This window comes from Balearica regulorum, chromosome 2 (assembly GCF_011004875.1).
Source record: "Balearica regulorum gibbericeps isolate bBalReg1 chromosome 2, bBalReg1.pri, whole genome shotgun sequence".
Taxonomy (NCBI): Eukaryota; Metazoa; Chordata; class Aves; order Gruiformes; family Gruidae; genus Balearica; species Balearica regulorum.
Window position 1 is genome coordinate 109408996 of NC_046185.1, and position 23780 is coordinate 109432775.

The 23780-nt window shown below is 42.6% G+C and overlaps 1 protein-coding gene and 1 long non-coding RNA gene across 2 annotated transcripts in view; one reads left to right on the forward strand and one right to left on the reverse strand.

Annotated features, from left to right (window-relative positions):
• Nucleotides 1–248: 248 nt before the first annotated feature.
• Nucleotides 249–13335, reverse strand: LOC142600492 (uncharacterized). Its single transcript, XR_012833998.1, has 3 exons — nt 12953–13335; nt 5254–5401; nt 249–824 (listed from the first exon to the last, which is right to left on the reverse strand). It is a non-coding gene; the product is annotated as an uncharacterized LOC142600492 (long non-coding RNA).
• CUL1 (cullin 1) overlaps nt 12616–23780 on the forward strand; it is a 54849-nt gene continuing 43684 nt past the window's right edge. Inside the window, exon 1 of the mRNA XM_075745291.1 lies at nt 12616–12747. The gene's annotated coding sequence lies outside the window, so the exon portion shown is untranslated. The remainder of the gene's footprint in view (nt 12748–23780) is intronic.

Genomic DNA, 23780 nt, shown 5'->3' on the forward strand with positions numbered 1-23780 from the left:
CTCCCATCTTCCTCATCCAGCCCCCTCCAAGCAATTCCACCGGCTCCTTAAGAACCCCCTCTCAGAGTCTCTGGCCTGTCCCCTGGCCAGCTCTGGCAGTGGCACACAGGAGGATGCTCCCTTGGATCCTGCCCCGGGGCATCGTGACTGCTGCATTGCCAGGTGGCGGCACTGTGACGTGGGGGTGACGGGCCCCCCCATGTGCAGCCCTGTCCGCCACCCCTCTGCTCAGCACCCTTCGGAGGAAGGAACAAAGGAAGGAAGGAAGGAAGGCCGGCCTTTGGGGTGCTGGCCCCAAGGGAGGCCCTCTATAGTAATCTGTACATTCAGATGATGTCAAGAAGTGCATTTATGCCATATCCATTCCTTTGGAGTTGAAAGAAAGGGGTTTGCTTCCCTCTGCATGAACTCTGCAGAGACGTAGAGAGCAAGCAGGTTCCCCCTCCCCTGCCCCCCACCCTTACCAATGCCCCAAGGGACAGTTGCTACTACCCTGCTGATGCTGAGGTCATCCTCTTGGAAAGAAGTCCTGAATGGTTTTGTGTGCTTGACCATCTTTGTCCTTGCACTTCAGCAGCTCTTTTCCTCCTTTGGCCTTGACCCTTGAGATCTTTCTTGGAAGTGATGGCAGCCCTCTCGGCCTTTGTCTTGCTCCCGCTGGTCGTCGTCTTCTATAGGCCCTCCATGCCTCAAATCAACCACTTTTAGTCTTTGTTTCCCTTCATCCCAGATGGGATTGATCTTTCTGGAACCTGGTGGGATGAGAAATGTCCCTTGTGGTACAGGAGAGCACTCAGCAGGGCTTTGCACAATGTTTGCCTTTCCTGTGGGAAGGATTGTAGCACTTCAGAAATCTCTTTTGTATTTGTTACAGAGCGTGCTTAGAAATTTGCTGCTATTTGTTAATGTTAGTAAGTGTCTAGTTTGGGTGTTTACCCATTGTGTTACTACTATTGATCTTGAATGCAACACTTCACTGATTGCTGCTTAATTTCACGTTGTTGACAGATCAGTAAAGCACTTGGATCCCAATTTGGTTTGAGCCATGTGGACTGAGCAGGTTTTCTCTGCAACACTCAGGAGAAACATCTGACTCAGTTGTGTAGATCAGTTTAAAAAACCTGAGCTAAATATCACTGAAGGAAAGGGTACTGTATAGAGGGTAGAGATTGACAACAAATCACCCCAGCAAGTTTGTTCACAACCTTGAAATGCAGAAGGACTGTTGGTCTCCCTCCCATAAGGCTTATTTCTTCAGTGGTCTATCAGGGGAAAGGGGAAAGCCACCTAGTTTGTTATTGGAGATGTTGCTATAGGCTGCAGAAGATAGCCCCGGCTGGGTTCCTATCTGAAATGAGGGCATTTTTGTGTCTGTCTGAACAAACTGTTCTTTGAGGCAAAACACCATTATTCACATTGAAAACAACAGTAGAAAATGCTACTGCCTCTGCCCACTCCTGGTACAAAGCAAGCATAATCACCTCTTAGAAACAAGCAGGAAAAAATAATACACACACACACAACCACACACATATCTGGATCTATAGCTACACCTATCTCTTGGGTTAGTGCAAACAAACCCTCACACCACAGCAGTACCAGTAAGTCCAATGGAGGGCATGTGCTGAGGACACCAGTTAGAAACAGCAAAGCTGCAGCCAGGGCAAAAAGGACACAAGCTGGAGGGAACTGCAGCAGCAATGCTCTTGCAGGAGGTGTTCATAAGCAAAGCAAGGAAACAGGAGAAGCCACAAAGGGACAGCTTGTTGGCGATTCATATGATGTCCTGAGTTGGCATCAAAAGGGAAGAGTGGGCTCTAGAAGTAAAGGATCAAGAAATAGTGACCTCTGTAGAGAAGAGCCTGGCCGTGGAGGAAAGGTGGCAATGGATTGAAATCTCTGTGTTAGAGAAACACATTGTGTGCTCAGTAAAGGGCAGTACTGATGAGTTTTGCTCTGCCCTATTGGCACTGGCTGGCATGTGTATTCATGGGCACCAATGTCAGCCATACCAATGGTCTCTTTAGAGAAACAGCAGTCTTCATAGCCTGTAACACTCCAGGAGCTGCTAGAGCACCTGTCACTGTCATAGTTACCCACAGACTCATACCACAAATATCAAAAGCAGGGACCTGCAGAGGTTTCTGCGGCATAGGCTACATTTCAGAAAGCTTTTTAGGTATCATCTGTTTTCCTGACCATGCAAACCACCTCTCTTCTTATCTTTCCTGCCAACGTCTGTGTTACATTTATGCCATGCACTGATATATGCAGATAATCATAGAATCATAGAATGGTTAGGGTTGGAAGGGACCTTTAAAGATCATCTAGTTCCAACCCCCCTGCCATGGGCAGGGCCATCCTCCACTAGACCAGGTTGCCCAAAGCCTCATCCAACCTGGTCTTAAATGCTTCCAGGGATGGTGGGGCCTCCACAACCTCTCTGGGCAACCTGTTCCAGTGCCTCACCACTCTAACAGTAAAGAATTACTTTCTAACATCTAATCCAAATCAACCCTCCTTCAGCTTAAACCCATTACCCCTTGCCCTGTCACTACACTCCCTCATAAACAGTCCCTCACCAGCTTTCCTGTAGGCCCCCTTCAGGTACTGGAAGGCTGCAATTAGGTCTCCCCAGAGCCTTCTTTTCTCCAGGCTGAGCAACCTCAATTCTCATAGCCTGCCTTCATAGGAGAGGTTCCTCAGCCCTATGATCAGCTTCATGGCCCTCCTCTGGACTTGCTCCAACAGCTCCATGTCTCTCTTGTAATGGGGCCCCCAGAGCTGGATGCAGTACTCCAGGTGGGGTCTCACAAGAGATCACCTCCCTTGACCCGCTGGTCACGCCTCTCTTGATGCAGCCCAGGACACGGTTGGCTTTCTGGGCTGCAAGCACACACTGCCGGCTCATGTTGAGCTTCTCATCAATCAATACCCCCCAGTCCTTCTCCTCGGGGCTGCTTTCAATCCATTCCTCGCCCAGCCTATAGTTGTGCTTGGGATTGCACCGACCCATGTGCAGGACCTTGTACTTGGCCTTGTTGAACTTCATGCGGTTCACACGGGCCCACCTCTCAAGCTTGTCAAGGTCCCTCTGGATGGCATCCCTTCCCTCCAGCGTGTCGACCACACCACACACCTTGGTGTCGTCAGCAAACGTGCTGAGGGTGCACTCGATCCTGCTGTCCATGTCGCCAACAAAGGTGTTGAACAGTGCTGGTCCCAGTACCAACCCCTGAGGAACACCACTCATCACCGTTCTCCACTTGGACATTGAGCTGTTGACCACAACTCTTTGAGAGCGACCATCCAGCCAATTCCTTATCCACCCAGTGGTCCGTCCATCAAATCCATGTCTCTCCAATTTAGAGACAAGGATGTCATGCGGGACAGTGTCAAATGCCTTGCACAAGTCCAGGTAGATGACATCATTTGCCCTTCCCTTATCCACCGACGCTGTAACCCCATCACAGAAGGCTACCAAGTTTGTCAGGCATGATTTGCCCCTAGTGAAGCCGTGTTGGCTGTCACCAGTCACCTCCTTGTTTTCCATGTGCCTGAGCATAGTCTCCAGGAGGGTCTGCTCCATAATCTTGCCAGGCACGGAGGTGAGAATGCATTAAATTACTACAAATGATCCCCTGTGTGATTGTTATAATTCACTGATTTTACCTGTCAAGCTGGTGAGAAGCTGGGATACAAATACTTCCTCTGCCTATACTCTTCTGCCAAAAAATTCTACAGCAAAACCTAAACCATAAGCTTTAAGCATATAAACACTGAAGTATCATGGTACTGAAGGAAAATCACAAGCTTGTCAGCATTTAAATATATTATGACCAATCTCTCATGAGGCTCCTTATTAGACCTTCCTGCTTGGAGGAATTCTATGTACAGTGGCTAAACTCAATACCGATCAGAAACTAATTCCCCTACACAAGTGTCCTGGTTCTAGCCGGGATGGAGTTAATTTTCACAAGGAACGAGGACAGGTGAGCCAAGCTGGCCAGGGGGCTATTCCATACCATGTGACGTCATGCTCACCATAAAAGGGGGCTAGTCGGTAGAGGGGTGGCTCTGGGATGGTCTGAGTGTCTGGTGGGTTGGTCATCGGATTAGTAAATTGCTTTCTGTTATCACCCATTGTGAACATTCTGTTATCAGTACTGTTGTTTCCCTCTCCCTTGCCATCCCAGTAAATTGTCCTTATCCCAACCTGCAAGGTTTTGCCTTTGTTTTTCCATTCTCCTCCCCATCCCGCTGGGGTAGGGGTGAGGAAACGGCTGCATGGTGCTCAGCTGCCAGCTGGGGCTGAGCCACATCAACAAGAGAATGTGTCCTGTGAGGCATCTAAAAGGGATCAAACCAAGGAAAGTAAGCCTTGGAAGGTCTGAAGTTTCAGCCTGAGTAAGCAAGCAGGAAGGATAAACTCATTTTAAATCTGCTGAGTGTGAAAAACTGTGACTTACAGGAGAAATGTGCTCCTGTGAGACTTCTCTTCGTTGTTCTCCTCCCTTCAGGCAGAAATATTGTGAGAAACAATTTCAGAAGTTGAGCCCAAAACAGCAGTGTTCCAGTATGAAAAATGTTCATGTGAGACACCAATTTGTTTCAATATACATGTTATGTCTGTGAACAGCTGCCTCTATATACATCATCACAAAATATCAAACCACTGCAGAAAAACAAACAAACAAAAATGGAACATGTCATTTACTAAGCATCAATGATGTTTATATTTCTGCTTCATTAGAAGCAGGTTAGCTGATACTCAAAATAAAAATAAGAAGCATAACTGAAGTTGTCTTCCAGTCTGTAAAAACTCCTACAAATAAAGAGTTTTAACGAGTTAAACCAATTCTGAGTCTTGGCTCTCAGGCCCAAGAGAAACCTTCAGCCCAATGAAGATGATGATAGAAAAAGAAAAGACAGTGGCTCAGTGAGTTATTTGCCATAGTACACAGCAGAGGCATTAGCAGAAAGAGACTGATTTAAAGCATTTAATCTAGAAATGATTGAGAAGGGGGGAAAAAATTACCACCATCTTCTTTTCATTATGATTTCCCAGAGCAGACATGTGCCTTTAGATGTGCGAACAAATATTCTCAGTTCTGGAATTTAAAATACCTTATAGTTGGGAACAAGGTGAAGATTTGCTCATCTTCCATCCAAAAAGATCTTTGCTCTGGATGGGCAATAGTACTCCACTTACAATTGTGTGATACAACGTTGTATAAAGTCTCCACATCTTACCTTGAGATTAGAACTATTAGAAGTAGTCAAGCAGTTGGACTAGATGATCATTGTACGTCCCTTCCAAGCCTTCTCTCCCTCTTTTCTCTTGCTGGAATTTACTCTCCTGGAAACCTCTGAAGCAGTCAATCATTCAGGCGACAGACACCTAGCAGAGAAGAGCAAACTCAGAAGTCTTGAGGAGAGCTACTGTCCTCTGCCATTCTTGGTGATACAGACAGCAAGAGTACTCAACAGTATTAACATTAGCCTGTGGCTATAAAAGGAGCAATAGATTAACCAAATGTTACTGTATTTGTCAGCATTCTTAGACTGCCTTTTTATTCAATATATTGATCTGGCACTGCCTGTCTTCCACATCCAGAGGCTGGTCATCTTTGTGAAGAACAATGAGATCTCTGCAAAATGTTTTCTACCTTCCAGCAAACGTTCACAGCACAAGAAGCAGTAGATACTGGAGTATGAGCTGCCACTAATAGATTCTTTCAGGCACCTTTGAATTTGGAAGCACAGGTGATCTCTCTTCTCAGTTAGTTTATACAACCATTCATGATAGTGAGCCCAAGACTGATTTACTAGAAATGATGGACAATCCTGAAATTCAAATTTTCCACTCCACAGAAAAGCTGTAGAAATTGGTAGCCTCTTTGTGGTATGTTCAAATGCTGTACACAACCATATATTCCTTTCCCAAACACTTTATATTTCCTGTATCTTAGCTTGCAACTCCCCAGGAAGGAACAGTAAGGGCAAAACCATGTCTGCTGCCTCTCGCCAGTTCAAGCAACAGAGGTTCTCAGAGCTAGGGAGCAACTGTGCTCATTTCAAAAGAAGGAATAAAGCCTTAAAATAGGGAACCATCGCTTATGAGCCTGGCCAAACATTCTCAACTGAAATACTGAGGAAAATGGATCTGCCAGAAAACAAAAAAGAGATATTCAATACAGCCATGCAACCTTTATAAAATGCAAGTATTAGTACTTTAATACAGTATCATACAGGAACAGCTAGGCATTACTAGCAGTGACTGTATTGCTTCCTTAAGTTGCTGCTGTCAAAGTGACCGATAATTGGCAGATTTGATGCCACTCATTAAGACCAACAAACCAGCACAGAAGTAGCTGATATCACTTACGCACTTAATCTCAGTTTTGCTTTGTTTTGAGACTCTCTATCTGACATTAGGCACGGAAATTGAAAGACACAAGAGGAGGATATTTTGTGGTTCCAGAGAGGTAATGCATATGAATAATAAAGATTACAGCCAGTGTGTATTCCTTATGTCAGCCTTCATAACACTGCTTTCTCTTAGCACTCATGACAATCCTTGCTAGTTTTGGACAATGTATTAGCTGAAAAAGAAAGACAGCTGTAGCTTAGTAATCTCAAACTATTAGCAAATTTGAACCTACAGGCAGGAGGTCCCACCTCCCAGCTGAACGGCATAATAGCTCCCCACTCTTTTTCACTTCTGCAAAGCACAGTAAGGCTCATGCTAGTACAACCAAAGCCTAGTGCTAGGTGGGAACAACACTCTCTTGCTAAGTTAGGCAAATTTATAGATCCCCTTAGAGAAAGAAAAAAGCAAGGACAATGCGCTCACTCTCACAGAAAAGAAAACAGAACTCAGTTTCTAGTACTTGTAGACAAAATTTCCTTTCAGGTCCAATGAAATGCTTTGTGTCAAACAAACTGAAGATTTAGGAGGGGAAGGGGGACAGAAAGGGGAAGGAAAGAAGGACATAGTTCTTTCAACCGGAAAAAACCTGTGACCATTTGCCATATCTATAACAATTTCTGCAAAGAATTATCCACACAGACTTTCTCCTGGCAAAGAAAATGACTAGTAAGAATTTCATCAAAAAGAGGTAATTCGGAGCATTCTGCCTTGAATTGGTTAATGCAGACTCAAATACAAAAGCTTCACAGGGCCTAGAGAGAGTAAGACTTGTGAGAAAGCAGTTTGGTTAGGTAATTGGCAAAGCTTTGTCCTGTTTCACAGGGAATACAGAACAGTTTTCATTGTCCTCTAGTGGTAATAGTTTTCGTTGGCTTTTAGTAGTAAGTTTGATGACACCAGATACAAAAGAAAGCTTAGAAATATCTTTTTAAGGACAAACACAGTAGGAAAACATTTTAAGCTGCTTCCTGGAGGTAGAAGAATATCGTTGTGATAATCCAGCTTACAGTATGAGATGCATAGAAAATCTCTTCTGGTATATTGTCTTGATACACAAAAAGACTGAAAGTTAGCTTCTGAATCTCTCAAATATTTGGAAACAATATCTGCCATTGAGACTTGAGGATGTATGACTGAGTACCCAGTATTATGGCCACGAAGGAAGATTAAAAAAACCATGCATCAAGGGATCCTTAACCACTGTGTAAATGCCGACTATCCAGAAAAGTTTGTGTCTCTTTACCAGATTGCAAGATAAATTTCAAACATGTTGTTCTGACTTGTAGCAAGAAAAATCTTTACTCAAGCATGCACCTAACATATATCATACAACCTCCCTAGAAGTTTGACTGATCACCTCTTGCTGAACCTCATTATTTTCACTCAGGCATTCTCACACTTTGGAATAGATTTTCATGTGTGTGAGAGATGCACAACATATATATGGGCACTTCAGTTTAAATCCATCGTATTCATGTACAGCTTGCTTCCCAGTACAAAAAATTCCAGAGCTGAGGGCACCTCTCAGCTATAGCCATACCTTGTAAAAATATTACCTGCGAAATTTTGGCTTTCAGGCTCCAAAAAATGGATTTGAGAGTAAGTCTAATAGCATTTGGCTAAATTAAATTTCTGAGGAGCCTTCAGTTCTCAAGGAAGGACAGTGAAGAAAGTGTGCTGTGCTCACCACAAATGGTTGGAAACAAGCGCAAAACAGGCTTCCAGACATCCGCCCTTCCTGCAGATTCAGGTGTGTGAGTCAACATTGTTGGTGCTGCCTGCCCCTGCGCAGACCTAAGTCACTTTTGGACTACAGGAATTCTTTACCTAGGGCTCTGAATACTTCAGTTACACCACTGACAGCGTCTCCTAGTCAGGCATGTGATAACCTCCACCCTGGCACTCAGGGGGTTCCTTTCCACAATGAAGGAAAATATCCTAACACGCTGGCATGAAATTTTATGAAAATGCATAGGCTTAAAAGCAGATGCTAGCAGGCCCACCTTCACATCATCAAATCCCTTACTCTATCAGGCTGTATCTATCCAGCACGCTGTTGCAGAAAAACAAAACAAACCAAAACCCCTCTAACTGAGTTTAAGAAACACCACTCAAACTTTTTTGTGTGTTTACTGGGAGATTTATCAGGGTAGGGAGGAGACTTGCAGTCCCGTACCCACTAGCACTTGCCAAGTGCAATGGGAATGCTCCGGTCGCACATCTCCAACTCACATGCACAGCAAAGTCTATGCTGTCGCTTAGCTCTAAGTCTACTCTCGAGTGACTTTTTCAGACTGGTAGTTTGCTAAATCTCCTCCTTCCCTTCTCCACCTAGCTTGTATATCCTGATAATCTCTTTCAAATTTAGCAGATCCCACTTAACAAATTCATTTTAGTTTCACAGGCCTTCCCCCCAGAGTACCATTTTCCCAGATGTTGTAAGCACAAGTTTATAAAAGCTGTACACATCTGGTGATTTTCTGTATCTGGATGTATTTTGAAGGCCAAATTATCCATTAATAACTTATTTTTGCAACTCTATTATATTATTACCCCAAGCAAATCATATTAACATTTTCTTAGTCCCCACAGCATCCAAAGAATTTTCCTGGCAGAAAGTAAATAGCAGTCTCCCTTCATCACTTTCACTGACTGCTTGCATACTTATAAATAAGAAGCATTGGACTAAGTAATCTAGATAAAAATAATCATGTTCTCATACCTTTAAGAAAAATCAGATGTGCAAATCAGAGTTCTACTTCATATTTAAATTTGTTAAACACATTGAGGACTGAAAACATTTGGTAGTTACATTTTGTAATATAACTTTAAAACTCTGCTATAATTCATCAGATAAATATATTGGCTAGTGAAAAGCACATTGATCAGTGTAAGTATAAGTCCTGTACTCTAACAGAAGTTGTAGTGCAACATTGTCTTATCTAGAATACTTTTGGAAGAGGTCTTTGAGTGAGACTTTCAAAGTTATTCTCATTTTGTGAGCCCACTGAGTGTAACTGAAGGAGTTCAAAATAATAAGTACCTTGCCACTGATTAAAAGGTATGAATACACTCAGGAACCTCTGTAGCATAGACTTTAGACTTTTAGGACAGATACAAGTCTAGCAATGACCCCTCTGCTGTTATCCATCCTCTCATCATATATTCTCTATGAACAGGAGTAACAATCACAGCATCTCGGAGAACTTTGCATCTACAGTCATACAGGAATTTTCTTTATCTAGTTCTTCAAAACTATTATTTACAAGCTGGAGTCTAATACAGTGGTGTGTTTTGGTTTTGTTTTTTCTTTTAGGTCAGCATCATACTCAAAGAAATACTTGTTTATATTCAAGCTGACCGTAGTTTATCTAAGACATCATCATGTGGTGTGTTTGACCACGTTCACTACTTTTGCATATCTTACGGAGTCAGTAAATTCCAAAAAGCAGATTTGACATGTTGTTTGGTTAAACACTTTTGCAATATTACCTCTCTCCGGTGGTTTGGGGTTTTTTTGTTGTTTTGCCAGCCTGAGTCACTGGTGCACTGGCAGCACAATGGAACTCATATTTGATAAGAATGTGGCAAAAAATCTGGTTATCATCTACCCTTAGCATGTCTTCCTGTCTGTACTGAGGGGGTGATACAATTACGGTTTTCAGACTATCACTGTAGATATAACTATCAGGGAAAGTATCCCTCTCCATCCATCCATCCTCCTGACAATAGTAATAAACTAGCAGCCACTGCACCTCTGTGTCTTTGAATGACTCAGGCTTTTCCTCTTTGCCAATGGAGCTTCCTACTCACATCGACAGCAAACAATGTCATGATAATTTTCTTGCTTGATGTCTGCTGATTCATTGCTGATGCAACAAGTGAGAAACCTGCAAGTTACTTTCAAAACAGGCCCCTCTCAGCAGCACTGCAAACTCACTTCAGTAAAAACAGAGTGGATTTCTCTCATGAAATTCGTCCTTGAAATTTTGGCTGCCTCAATCTCTTGGGGAAGCTTTTCTCCTTTCATATGAAGTACATCAATTCCATTGGACAATTCAAAATGCATTAGCCATCCTGCTATGAGTAATCTGGTAATACTTATTTTGGCATTCAATTCCCTTTTCCCTCTGTGACTACTTATCCCGATACTGGAATTCTTTCATTGGATGTATGAATGAGCTATGTTATGCACACATAACACACGTCTTTAACATACCATGCAGAACTGGCCATGCTGACGCAGCATTCAGCACGACTAACACAAACTCTCCTCTAGTTCAACTCACATATGCTAGCAAACCAGAAATTTAGTCATGCCTAGGAATGGCATTTACAAAGTATGTCTACATGGGCAAAACTAATATAAGCATTGTGATGCCATGCAGCCAACTCAGAGAGTGTCCCTGCTACACATTAAACCAGTTCCTCAGACAGTGCTTCTTGGGTGCTTAGCCAGCACTGTTTCATTACAAGAGCTATGTCAATGACTATGCCTGTGTCCACTTCAGTAGGCTGTGCCATAGTAAGGCATTACTATACAGGGAAATAATTTTTCAAGCACTTAGGTGACTAAGAGCCATTAGCTTGAGAAGGCCAGTTTTCAAAAATGGTGTACAGCTGGTGGAACCAGGATGCAAGTGAGGCATTTTGCAGAGCAAAGAAATCTTCTGTTTCTTCCTGTTGTTTCCCCATTTCTCTTTCCTTTCCCATGAAGCTACTGCATTTTCTGGGTTGAACTCTTTATGCTAATGTAAAGGACAAGAACTTTTTATGACCTCATTTGAGTTGCTTTAAATGTCTTCTGGTATAATTTGGATCAGAATCTGAATTCATCTTGGCAGGGAAAATCAGCATGGTTTGTGAGAGTGCAGTGCAGAGAACCTCAACACAACACAACACCAAGGATATGCAAACCTCATTCTTTTTTGCAGCACAGCTCTAGCAATATAATTGGACAGTCCTCAGGAATAAAAAAGACAGGACTGACTCCAAAACATTACTTTTCTGAAACTTGTCTTAATTTTGGTATGATTTGCATCATTGATTTCATACTGTTACAAATAAAAATTAACCACCCCACTTGCAATTCACATAAAGGTGATGCAAATACACTCACAAGTTTGTATTTTATCATCATAAATTAGAATTACCTACACTAGGTATTCTTGCCTAAATTTGTTCATAGTTTGCAAACAGATTCACGTAACTTCTTATCCCTACATCAGTCAAATACCTTCACACATCTGCCAATCAGCTCACAGTTGAACAATAAAACTTCCTTTCTTTATATTTCTACCCTGTTCTTCGCTCTCCAATGTTGTTTTCCAAGTTGTTTTCTTATCAATCTGAAATTCACAATTACAGAAAAATTTCTCACTATGTTCGTATGACAGCCACACTTCAAACACCATCAGTTTTCAATGCAATGGTCACTTCGAGGTAATGCCTCGATGCAGTAATTCAGAGGATCGTCTCTCAGCTTGGTTTAACACTTGCTCGACAAGGACAAGCTGTTAATGCACAGCTGTACCACCCACTCGGGCTTCGAGACTGGGTATGGTGCACTTCAGTACGTCCGGGACATGCTAGAAACCCACGTTTCTCGTAAATACAAAAGCGGCTGCTTAGCTATTGATGGAGGAAAGTCTTATCACGTCTAATGGTGCCATCCTAAAACACATCCGACAGTTCTGGCAGAGCAGTAACTTAGGCGGGGGGGGAGGGGGGGGTGTCGGGTCGGAATGATGACTCCTCAGGCAGGGCATGGGCCTGGCAGCCGAGGAGATGACGGTCGGCAGGCCGCCGCCGGCGGGCAGGCTCCCGCGAAGGGGTCCCGCTAACCCCTGCCGGGAGCCGGCGCCCAGGCCCCAACCTGCCCCAGCTCTTCTCCTGGGGAGATGAGGGAGAGAGCAGCCGAGGAGGCAGCCGGGCTCAGGTCACCTCGGGCTCTCCCGGCCCCGCCGGCTGTGCGGGCGAGTAAAGGCTCCGCAGCGCTGCCGCCCCGACCCCCCCCCCCCCCCGCCCGCCCGCCCGCCCGCCCGCAGCGCCCCTCTCCCGCCTTCATGGGAGGGGGTGGAGGGAAGGAAGCGGACGGTCCCTCCCGGCGTGGGGAGCTGTAAGCCTAGGCCCCCCAGGCCTGCCCGCGGGCCGTCGGGCCTCCCCGCGCCGTGGGCCGGGGCGGGGCGGGCGACGAGGGGCGGCGCCTCCGCTCTCTCCGGGCCGCGCTGGGGGGAGGCGGTGGCAGATCCGGGCCTGGCGGAGGCGGAAGGGGCGGGCGGACGCGGCCTGACTCTGCGGGACGCGCGATGCTGGTGAGTGTGGGGAGGCCTCGGCGTTGTGTCGCAGCGCGACCGGGCCCGGCCCGGCCTGGGAGGAGGTGGTCCCGCTGGGCCGAGGCCGCGCGGGCCTGGCGGAGCAGGGCCCGGCACTGAGTCACGCCGCGGGGAGCGGGGGAAGGGGAGGCCGGGCCAGGCCTGGCCTGCTCGTCCGCCCGCCTTTCTTTTCCCGGGCGCGCACCTGGCTCCGGAGCGAGGGAGGAGACGGGAGCTGTTGTCCGGCTCGGTCGCAGATCCGGCCCCGGGAGTCGCGGGCCGGGTCGAAGCGGGGAGGCCGCTAACTGCGCACTCAAAATGCATCGCCGCCGTTGGGGAGCAGGAGCCCGCCCCGCCGGCTGCCCAGCTGTCCCGGCTCTGCCGGCCGGTCAGCCCGCTCCTTCCCTCCCTTCCCGTGCCGGCCCTGCCGGCCCTCCCTTCCGCCTCTCTGCCCTCCCCCGTGACCGTGGCCCCCACATGGCCGGGGCGGCTTCGGTGGCTGCCCCTGCCTTTCCTTCCCGCCCCGCGGGCTCTTAGACTCCAGCCCCTCGGGCCCGTCCTCCCGCGCCCCCGTTCTGCCTCCCGGCCCCAGGACTGCCCACCCCAGCCATCCCAGGCTCTGCTCGTCCCAGGCCTCAGCTCTCCTCTTTCCACGAGCTTTGGTCTAAAACGGCACTGGGCAATGTTTCTGGGTGTTCACCTGCCTTCTGTTCTTCCTGCCCTTCTCTGTGCTGCTTCCTTTCACCCTCTTGTATCCCAGCCATCCCCAGACCCTACTGACACTCAGGTCTGTCTAGAAGCTGTTTGGTTGTACCTAGAGAAATTCTTCCGTGCCTCGAGTACCATTGTAGCTGCTGGGGGATATTTCCCACAGCTCCTCCTTGTCACCTTCTCTAGGTTTCTCTCACTGTCAAGGACTGTGCACCAGGCTTTCCCTTGTTGCCACCTACTGTTGTGGCCTTACCAGAGAAGGTGCCCCCCTGTAACTTTTTATCTTTTTCTTTGTGCGTTTATTGCCTCCATCTAGATGACTAGTCCTGCAGTTTTTTCTCATTGCAAATAATCACCTCATTTATTTCTCAGTAACTTTGACACTGAAAGTCAAAGTGTCCTTACTGAGATCCTTTTCCCATGCTTCTTATTTCCTCTTCAAGTTATAGGGGGATAATGATGGTGATGGAATATTACCTTTCCCCTTTCAGTTTTCTTCCTCCCAGTAACTATTTCCTTCACCGTGTTTTTTTGCCCTTCTGATCTTATTTTCCTGTCACTAAAACCTTCCTCATGATCTCACCTAATACTCTTTCCTTTCCAGATACTCCTTTCCTTTGTAGACTTACATGCTGTCTCCCCCACTTTGTATTTAAATCCTTTAGCTGTGCCTTTGAGGAGAAAGGAATTTAACCCTAGGTTATCTGTGTACTTAAGTCAGCACTATGAGGACACATGATTTATTTGGTTTACCTTATTTTGTTTTCATTTGTTTTGTTACTGTCTTCCTCAACAACCTTTCCCCCAGTACATGTGGTCAAATATAATCATATACCTCCCCCCTAATACGCACACACACACACACCCCCCACCCGATGTTAGTCTGGGGAGAAAAAAAAAAATAATGTCTTGGAAATTGGAAATCCTTTTGGCAGGACTAGGAGGAATGGTCTGTTGGGACCAGAAATACCTAATGGTCATGTATCTTAAATTATGCTGAATATTGTTTGTTATAACATATTGTAAATTGGTACTTAGTTGATATGGAGTGTATTTGGGATGCATCCTCTTCGGGGAAGTAGTAAGATACTTGATAAGTACCGTGGTGCATAGTTTTTACTCCAGAGATGCTCAAAGTGAACTGCTGTAATGTTGTGTCTTAATGGTTAGGTGTCTGTGTTGCATTGACACTTTGTGTCTCTGCTGGTGACTCTACTAGAAAGAAGTCTTTTCCCTCTGCTTTGCAGCTTCTGTTGTTTCTCAGTATTTGTTGCCGAACTTCTTATTTTACATCTTTATTTGCTTTGGTTCTTAAGATTGATTTACATTTCACAGTCATATCATCACCATGTATTTGAGGTGGAATTGGGACACTGGGTGTAGTTGTCCCACGGAGGCATGGGGAACATCTTTGGTCTTGGGAGTAATTTATAGATCTAACTCTCTAGAATCCAGGTTCAGTGCCTAGTGTTAACAGCTTATTTTCTCAACAGAGTACACACAGATCCTAGTAACTGAGCAGCTCAGAGCAACTGAACTATGCTTCTGATCTGAATTACCACTCTGGAGGAAACTTTCCATTGCCAGGGATCACGTAGAGAACAGTTCCTTTGTTTAGGCACCTAAATTAGACATATGCACTCTGCTTCTTGGCTGACAAAATTGTGCTGGTTTTACTAAATGATTCTTCTTCCACCTTAGTCCTTTTTACACTGGTTTGAACTTGCCTTATAACTTGGGCCTGTTACTTAGACTGTTGGCATGAGAAAATAATTTAAATTAATTTAAGCTAAATTGATGCACACCCTTATTTGGATAGTGATTTGGGGGTGGCTTTTTTGAATTTAGCTTATTCTTCGTCTTGGTGTAAGGTTTTACATTCTAGCTGTATTGTTATGAAAACAATACTGAGTCCTTTGAGAAAGTTATCTTGGATATTCAGCTTAAAAAGTGTTTTCTTACAACTTACATGTTAAGATCTCTAAGCACTGCTTTTCATGTGTTGCATTTTTCAAGTAGTGCCTGGTTTTGTGTAGTCACAATTATTTCAGTAGGGCCCAGCTTAATCATGAATCACATCCTGGGTGTCAGTGGTTGCATGAATTGGGTATACCTGGAGTCTTTCTCTTCGCATTGAAGTTTGTGGTTTTGTTTTTTTTAAAATTCCTAGTGGATGAAACAGCTTTAAAGATGTCCCACTTGTACTTATACCACTCTCAACATCAAAAATTTGTATCATGAATGTGAAGTGAGGGCGTTGTCTCGGTAAGAAGTTGTCAGTGTGTTAGAGGTGAACACCGATGTCATGTGTACTATACTTTCAACCACAATTTTCTAACTTGCCGAGGACAGAATCAGATTAAAATGTAAGGTGGCTGGATCAGTGCTGCTGTTCAACGGTGTGGCTATGCTGTTGTACTTCCCGTGCTGTCCAACAGGGTCTCTGTGTGTGCATGAACTTTCTTTAAATGGACTACTTAGGTGATAGCAGTGTCTTTTTGGCAAGAGTAAACTAACAAAAACTTTTAAATTGCTGTATTTTTCAAGATAATCATGTAAAGAAGTGGTTGTTGGAACCAACCACTTTACCAGCCTAGGTAAAAGTTGTAACCTATACAGCATGCAGACTTAAACTACTATTTTTTTTAATTTGTCACAGAGGCCATTGAGCTTCACTTGTTAAAGGAGAATTTTCAGTAAGGAAAAGGCAAGAAAATGTAATGGTGGAAAAAATTATAGAGAGCTGTTCAGCTTGTCTACATAAGTAACTTGCTATTTTGTTATAAGAGTTGTAGGTTTTTCAATGGAAGAACTACTGCAGATTGGCTATTAATGTTTCTACAACACTACAGTTCAGACCTGTTACAGACATGACTAAATGTCTTGGTAATAAAATTGTCCTAAGCTGATGTGCCCTGCTGTAGTGCTATAACTTGTAGCCTTTAACCTAACTACAGAGGTGGAATGCTGTTGGATCTAAATGCTTGTTGCATTATCCAGCATGAGTAGTTATATGAGGTTAAATCAGGGAATAGTTGCAGTACAGCTGCTGAGGAAAGCACTAATTTAGAAAATAACGTGTGTCCCAGTGGGTAATTTTCTGACAGTTTTCTTTTTACCCACAGAACCTCTGATGCCACAACAGTGAACTACTTCACGTTGCTACCTCACCTCTTCTTATAAATTATACAGGTCAAAATCAACTAGATCTTTTTAAATAAACCAAACATTTATTACATTCCACTTAATATAATGTAACATTTTTCAAATTCCTCTTCATCTGTGAACCTTGGGGGGGAAAAAAAGGCTACGGTGAAAATAGGAAAATATTAATTCCATTTTGCAATTCAGGAAACTGGTATAGAGTCACATGGAAATTTTTGCCAGAGTTGGGTTCTCCTGTACTTTATCCTCAAGATTGCCCTACTTTCTTTGCCAATTGTATCCTGGACTTGTAAAAAAGAAGCATGACCAGCAGGTTGAGGGAGGTGATTGTCACCCTCTATTCTGGTCTCATGAGACCCCCACCTGGAGTACTGCATCCAGCTCTGGGGCCCCCAACGTAAGAAGGACATGGAGCTGTTGGAACGAATCCAGAGGAGGGCCATGAAAGTGATCATAGGGCTGAGGAACCTCTCCTATGAAGGCAGGCTGTGAGAATTGAGGTTGCTCAGCCTGGAGAAGAGAACGCTCCAGGGAGACCTTATAGCAGCCTTCCAGTACCTAAAGAGGGCCCATAGGAAATCTGCAGAGGGACTGTTTACAAGGGCATGTAGTGACAGGAAAAGGGACAATGATTTTAAACTGAAGGTAGATTTGGATTAGATATTAGGAAGAAATTCTTCCCTGTGAGGGTGGTGAGGCACTGGAACAGGTTGCCCAGAGAGGTTGTTGATGCCCCCTCCCTGGAAGTGTTCAAGGCCAGGTTGGATGGGGCTTTGGGCAACCTGGCCTAGTGGAGGGTGTCCCTGCCCATGGCAGGGGTGCTGGAACTAGATGATCTTTGAGATCCCTTCCAACCCAAACCATTCTATGACTCTTGAATAAACAATATAAGTTTGATGTGATGTTCTTCCAGAAACTCAGGAAAAAATAATGTTATTTCCTTTTCTTCTCCTTTTGATTGTTCTGGTTTTGGAGTCAGAAGGTTCACTGCTGTAGTTTGGTCTAGCAGGTACGAGTCATTGCTTGACATCAGTACTAAGAATAAAGTATCAAATACATTGTCTTTGTAGTTGTGCACTAGATTAGAGTATCAGTTCAATACCTTTGACTTGTGTGTTTCTTTAAATTAGAAGTACATAAAGGTGATCTAGAATGGTCCTTGTCTTTGGATTTCATGAGATTTGCCCTAGTTAATGTTGCTCTATGTCTCAAACTTGGTGTTACTGTGAAGGAGAAATGGAAACTTTTGATTCTCACTTTAGATGGTGAGGATCATGATGATCGAAAGCTTTTGCAATGTGGGCAGCTTCTCACTCAGCTCTGATAATATACTGATCTTCTGAAGACATGCACATGCTTCTCTTCTCCCATTTTCATGGAGATATTGGTGGTTTTGCTACTGAGACCTAGATGTATTCGATTCATTAATATATGAGGTAGACAACAGTTAATTTTTTAAGTTTAAAGCAGGAAGGTACAAGAATTTCTGTTATTAGGAATGCAATTTCAGCCATAGCTGAACTCAGAAACTTCTTGTTTGTGTTTCTAATTTGCATCTGATGTAACTTTTTGTTGCTCTGTGTGTCTAAGGTTGGACAACACCTTAATGTGGATTAGAGTTCACAAGTAACACTGCTGGTTTGACCTTAGTTCACCCTGTTTTGCTCTGTAATTTAAACTTAATTTCATATGTAAATTTGCAAACACCTCTAGTTTCACAGCAGTGGAGACTGTCATCTGGAAGTTTTATCTAAAGTTTGGAGGACTGAGTTGAGGGGAAAAAAGAGGGTTATAGGAAATAGTTCTTGTTTTGTTAGCTGCTTTCCATCTTGCTTTTCAATGTCATGGGCAAATATTCTTCTTGCTTCTGGGTAGCCAAAGAAGAAACTTTTCACTGTATAATTAAAAACACTTCTAAAAATTTCTGCATTTTCTTAAGGAAACAGACTGTTCTCTTACTGTGCTTTTTTCAGAGATAACTTTGGAAAAGTTTTGTTATCTCTGAAAGTGTGCCTTTGCTGGAGTGCCATCACTAATAGGAGTAGTATAAAATCGAAATGTATATGCTTAAGTAATTAAATTGATTATGTTAGCTTCTAATGCAGACTTAGCTTTAAAACTTAATGGTGCAAGCTAAATCAACAAGAAGCAGGATTTAAGTGTGGCTGTTAGAGATGTGCATCAGTTTTAACTTTTACGAAATTAACTTAAACTGTTTCACTTCTGTACCAGGCATGTCTGTTGCAATCATTAGAGGTCAAAACTGATTAAAAATTTGCTGAAAATGTTACTGAATTTATGCTGAACTCTTTGTGACGTAAAAATTCTTTGCTATGAGTTAGGGCTGTTACAGTTCAGTTTTCATAGCTGTACCAGAAAAATCATGTATGAATTCCTTTCTAGGCTTTGATGAGAAAGTTCTCATTCTTTTTCTTGCTGGCTGTGGAAGTGAGTAAGTGTGCCTTGTCAATATTTAGGCATCTAGAATGAAATATATAGGAGCTATACTATTCATTGTTAACAGTGTTTGCAGCATTATACCATAGTAGGAATCTAGATCGCTAGCAGATATATCTGTGCAGTTAATATAGACCTGATTTAAAAAAAAGGGGGGGGGGAGGGGCAGTTTTTGCAGGGTAGCAATTTTGTGACACACAGGAAATGAGTGCGAGTAACTGCAACACTCCTTGATTTGTAGACTGTTTTTCCTATACGGTAGTTTCAATCCTCGCTGCTTCTGAGTGAAACATTAGCATGAAGGTAGATATAGGAGGAAGCTCTTCAGTACTTACGCTTTTGTGGTATATTTGAACATCTGAAAATGTCAGACTGTTTGCAAGACGAATTGGTGTGACCGTAGTCTTTATTTATAAACTGAAGTGGCAAACTGCACTGCCTTGATCAGTTGAGCTCTTGCAAAAGTAACAAGATGGAAGGTACTGTAAAATTAGCAAGCTGTTGGGAAGAGATTCCCAACAAGATGTTTTACGCTCATTAACGTCTGTACTTTTTAAAGTTACTGATTAGAATAGCCACCTTCCAAGAGTATGAGAAAACTTTGTGCAGAAACATTATTACAGGTGAAAATTCCTGTTTGTGTCTAACAGGTCAGTATGAGAGCATATGTTGTGGTGCGCTATGTGCTGTTACAACGGAGGGGGATTTGTGTCGAGGTTCAGAGACTTGCCCTGTGGGTTCTGGTGGAGATCAGGCTGTGTCTGAAGTGAACTGTAAGACCATACCAAGATTTTCTTGGTGGAGATCCATAGGATCATAGTGTTTTAGCTTAATAAATTGGCTTTAGTTAAAGTTTTGATGGCTGGTAGGACCTTTTAGGAAAGCAGTTATGTGTAGGAATTGTCCTCGCAGGATCATTAGGGTCTCTAAACTCGCTCAAGATATTTCCAGAGTCTTTTGTGTTTGTTCTTTCTAAATTGTGTTTGATATGGCTCCCCACTGCTGCCTCTTTGTTTGTTTGTTTCTAAGAAAAACAAGGTGTATTGTTTTATTTTCTGCTTGGCATGTTTGGTATCTAGTATCATGTTTTCATGGCTTGTCCTCAATCATTTTACTTTCTGCATCTTCCTGGCTGATTCAAGAAATCCATCTTCATGTGCGTTGTCCTTCAAGGCTTATGTGTATGTGGTTTTAGTTGTTGGATTTTTTTGTGATGCAGGTTGTATCTATGTATCATTTAAGCCGGAGAGAGAGTGGGAATACTCAAGGTCTTTTACTTTATGTAAACCTTTCTTCCTTTTCTTTAGTGTGCTTGTATCTTGACTTGATTCTCTCTGCACACAGTGTTGCTCTTTTCCTAGTCTGCAGCCTTCCTTATTCCAATATGTAAGAACTGAGCATAATCAGTGTTTTAACAAGCTATGAAGCTTCTTGCTGCAGGCTCTATTAAAAAGGTAGGGTCTGCATCCTGTTTGTAGCACAGGAAAACCTGAGACCTCAGTTTAGAAAGGACGTGTTCAGTTTAAGAACTGTTTAATCTAAAAACTTTTACATAAGGATTACTTGAACTACGAAAAAGTGAACTCTCTCACAGATGGCCAAACACCACCTGAAAGGTTTTACCTATAAAGTAGTGTTAAAGATATAGTTCCTTGTACTATTTGTAAAGTTGATGTTGGTGCAGTAAGACTACCATGAAACTTTTTTCTTGCTGGCAAGATTGTTAATATTGACCAAAGTTTACTTCAGCTGCTAGTGCAGAAGGGAGAATTTGCTTCTGTAGATACATCAGCAAACCTTGTCTAGTCTAGACCTAGCCTCTGATGATTAAGTAGCACGTATATGGGTGGGTTTTTTTGTTTTGTATTAGCTATTGCATTACTGTAGGGGAGATCTCTATCACAGGTTGCAGGAACTGTTTGCTCAAGGAAGACAAAGGTAAAGCTCAAATCAAGAAATAAAAGAAGAATGTTAAAGAACTAATAAAAGAATAGACAGAAGTGAAAAAGCGGCACACTCAAAGTTGATTGGTGCTCTTCTGAGAAATAGTCATTTGTGTTTTGGAAAAAGCCTTGTAACCAGGGATCCAAATTAAATGCATGTCAGTTAAAAAGGCTTTTAGTGAATGTGATGATGCATAATTTAAGTAAATAAGAAAGGTGTAAAAATACAATTCCAAATTACTTCCATTTATTCTGTTTAAATTTGAAAGTAAAGGTGAATTTAAGTGTCCTTCTAGCTGCGAAGAACACATCCAGGCGCTTTTTAAATTTTTTAAGCTGGCAACTGTGTCACTGGCACATGAAGTAATAATGTAAGGGTGTATTCCTTCTAGCTCTTTAGATGTCATTGATCAGAGCTGTAACACATAGAGGAGAGGGTGTGGGAAGAGCACTAAAGCCCTGAATGGAGACATTGTCAGGAAGGTAAATTAACAACTGCTCAAACTTTACACCAAAATTACACAACTTGGTATTAAACTATTGGCAAATTGAGCCTACCTGCTTCTACTCTAAACTACTATTTATTTTTTTTTAAATGCTGTGCAGAATGCTTTTACCACCTGAAGACAACTTTTGGAAGGGAAGGGTGTGTGCATGTATACATTTGCCTTTTTCTCAAAATGAGATGAACTGCATTTAAGTCTCTTGAAAATAAGATGAGCTAAAGCTTTTCACATGACATATAACTCAGCATTTTGTAATAATACAGAGGAACTGAACATTGTAATTTGCATAATTTCTCTTAAATATCTTAGAATCTTTCCTCCCTTTTCCATATCAAATATTTCTCTTCTGTTACTGATACGATTCCAGGAATAACCATTTTTTACAGTAGTTGTTTCATTTTGGTGGCACACAGTGGAAATGTCTGCTATGGACAGATTCTCCAGATTTTGATCAATTGTACATTTGTAGCATGTGTAGTGCTAAGGACATTAGGCTTGTTCCTAGTCTTGCTTTAAGGATTGGGTCACTTCACATGCATAAACTGTCTGCCTAGTTTATAGTCTGCACATTTAGCGACTGAAAATACTTCTGGACAGAAATGTCTGTGCTAAAAAATGTTGCATGCAGGACCATGGCTCAATTAAGCTATGTTACATTATAGTTTTGAGTTCATAATGGTAATCTCAACTGAAGTTAAGTAAGCACAAAATAATTATTTTGCAGGTACATGGTTGTAAAAAGTGTCTTTGAAATCATAAATTGTGAGTGCAAGTGATTAAAGGGACAAAATAGAATTATTTCTCATGTCTCTATTCCATCAAACATAAATTGGTGCTAGAATGGAGGTTGCATCCTTTAGAATTCAAGATAAGTTTTTTTAACCTGGAAATTTTTTTTCCAAGAAAAGCTTCTAAATTGTAAAGGCAAAGAAGTAAAATGTGAAAGCAAAAAGAATTTTTAAGTGTCTCCTCACCCCACCCTAGTGCTTATATGCGATTAATCCTGTAGATCGTATATTACAGGCTAACTAGCAGTGGAGGCAGGTATATTGTTCTGTTGAACAGAATTCTGTTGAATTTCTGGATCAGACTTGCTTAAATACAGCAACAGGAGAGCAGGATAAAGTCAGTTAAAGGAGTCAAGCTGGAAAAATGGGGAGGAAAGAGTTTGGCAAGACGAGTTTCGTCTTGCATTTTTAAGTGTGTGGCTATATTAAACTTACTGCTTATCTTTTGAAGCCAAAGATTAAATGTTTATTATACTTTATCCTTTCAGCGCAGAGGGCTGATATTTTGCTTGTAGTGGCCACTTAAGTCAAGATGATCACTGCACCAATTTTTACAAATTTTTGCCGCCAGTGTCCAAATGATCTTGTACTGTATTTTTGTTACTGGGAAACCTGTGTTCAGTTTTAGAAAATGGAGTTGAGGCAGAGGTGAAATTCTGATTTTTAATACATACTTGTGAACTTTGGAAACCTCCTAACACTAGAGGTCTTTGAACTTATAATGGCATTCAATCCACCACAGCTTATTAGTGAAACTTGCTTCTCTTCCCTAATGTGTTTGGTTTTACTATGATTAAATCTGGTCACCTTAACTCACGCTATCAGGCGAGTGACAAGAATGTTCTCATGTTTGAAATTACACAAGGATAAAATACTTCAAAATGACTTAAGTCTAGGTCCTGTGCCTCTTTACTATGTCTTTTAAAAAAATGCTATCTGGGCTCTTGGGTCAGTTGGGAAACCTTGCTCTGGACCTGTAAGTTTTTACTGGGCCAAGCAGCTGACAGCTTCAAATTCTGTCTGTAGTTATTTATATTGCTATCTTGAAATCTGTAGTTTAGAAATAGTTGTCGTGGGAGAGCAATGGATCATGCATAGGCCTTGGAGCTGTGAAGCTGAAACTTATGTTGTATTAGGACATAAAAATGAAGTAATTGCTCCAGGCTTGAGGTGCTGTAAATCCTGTGGGTTTTATTATGTTTTTTAGATAAAAATAGGGTTAACTTCCAGATTTTCTTGTAGGCCTCGTTCAGTGTACACATCGTTTTCCTCAGATGGGATATCTAAAGAAATACCATTTATTATTAGACAATCAGTGAAAACGAAAATGCTGTTTTCCAATGCAGTGTGTTTTCTTACATATGAGGTGTGTCATGTTGTGTCCCCCCCAGTAATGAAAAGGAGGGAAGAGCATTTCCTTCTGTCCTTCAAGGCTGTTTTTCTAAAGTTTTGGCAGAAATACT